This window comes from Stenella coeruleoalba, assembly GCF_951394435.1.
Source record: "Stenella coeruleoalba genome assembly, contig: scaffold_294, whole genome shotgun sequence".
NCBI classification, from domain to species: Eukaryota; Metazoa; Chordata; class Mammalia; order Artiodactyla; family Delphinidae; genus Stenella; species Stenella coeruleoalba.
The window spans coordinates 250517-252552 of NW_027646226.1; positions in this window are offsets into that span (position 1 = coordinate 250517).

Here is a 2036-nt window from a genome sequence, read left to right on the forward strand (position 1 = left end):
AGGAACTTTATCTGTGCTCATTTCAATCTCTGGTTTTATGCAGCACCCCAACTCACCTTTCCCCTTAAGCAAGCATAAGTTGGTTTTCTAAATTTGAGACCCTGTTCTGTTTTGGAATGCAGTTCCTGTGTAGCCAAGTTTACATTCCGTGTATTACTGATATCTTATGATGTTTCTTTTTCCGTGTGACTTATTTCAGTTAGAATCATCGTACCTGAATCCACTCATTATGCTGCTACGGGCCTGATGACATAGATTTCATTGCTGAGTGATACTGCATTGTACGTAAGTACCACAAGTTCCTTATCCATTTTTCACTTTTGTGATATTGAACTTGTACGGTAAACGAGGTTCTTGTAAACGGAGGCGTCCCAAACTTTGGGGTGGCTGTGTCTTTTTGATTTTAATTTCCATAAGCTATAGGACCATAAGTGGAAGTGCCCTAGGCTCTGTTGCTTTGTTTTTTAGATGTTTCAGGAAACACCATACACTTCTCCCGAGTGTCTGTTGGCAATTTACATCCCGCCCATCAGCATAACAAGGCTCCCAGTTCTCCATGGCCTGTCCTGCCTTTTTGGATTTTACACTTTTTTCAGATGGCCCTTTTAACCGGGGAGAAGTGAGACTTCATTGTAGTGCAGATTTCCTTTGCAAGTTTGCTTGGTTGGCCAAAAAGTGCGTATGCGTTTTTTCCTGAATATATTCAGGAAAAAACGCATACGCACTTTTTGGCCAAGTGCATCATTGTGGACGTTCTGCCTCTTTTCCTATGCTTTCAATGCAATTCCAGTCTACCTCCTGAAATCGGTTTCCTGCAATTCTGCCGCGCTTTCAAGTCCTCTTGGCAGCCTTACTTCAGTATATTTTTGGACGATAGCTGTCATTTATAACTCTGCAGGTTTGTGAATTACAGTGCCCCTGAGCTCCTTTCTTCAACTCGCTTTCTTGTGACCTGGCCGCAACACCGCAGGATGTCTTCAGGCCCTAATCTGGTCTGGCACGGCACGCTGAGCCTTTGGTTAATTCCTCTTCCTGGTGGGAAATGAGAGTTAAATTTGCCCATCCAGACACCTCCAGCTAGTCTCTCATTGATTCTCGCTATTCCTGTTCATCTTCCGCAGAAATTGCAAACTGGGCCAAACAGGAGGTTAAAGGGACTGACTCTCCAAGTGGGGAGAGTGTTAGTAAGCGTCTGGAATGTTGCACCCGAGTACCAGGGTACGAAAACTGAGACATATTTGAACACGTCTCCCGATCACATGGTTGATCATACTCTAGGTTCCACATGCATGTTTTAGCTGAAGGAAGAATACCTTAAACCTGGGTAGTTGAAACCCGTGGAATGGGTACCATGCAATATGACTTCAAAGGGTCTTCATTTGCTCACGAACCTCTCCAGTCCTATCACTGCTGCGTTTATGCCCCTGTACACATGCTTGATTCTCTTTCGGAGACATAGCAATCCATAGGTTTTAAGATACTTACAAGTCAGGTACATTCTTAGGCGTTTAATATGCGGTGTTGAGTCCATTTCGTTGAGCAAGGAGTAGCTCTTGTCTATTCCATATTTGGCTTAAGGAACTTTATCTGTGCTCATTTCAATCTCTGGTTTTATGCAGCACCCCAACTCACCTTTCCCCTTAAGCAAGCATAAGTTGGTTTTCTAAATTTGAGACCCTGTTCTGTTCTGTAATTCAGTTCCTGAGTAGCCAAGTTTACATTCCGTGTATTACTGATATCTTATGATGTTTCTTTTTCTGTGTGACTTATTTCAGTTAGAATCATCATACCTGAATCCACTCATTGTGCTGCTAAGGGCCTGATGACATAGATTTCATTGCTGAGTGATATTGCTTTGTAAGTAAATACCACAACTTCTTTATCCATTTTTCACTTTCTGCGATGTTGAACTTGTACTGTAAACGAGGTTCTTGTAAACAGAGCCGTCCCAAACTTTGGGGTGGCTGTGTCTTTTTGATTTTAATTTCCCTAAGCTAAAGGACCATAAGTGGAAGTGCCCTAGGCTCTGTTGCTTT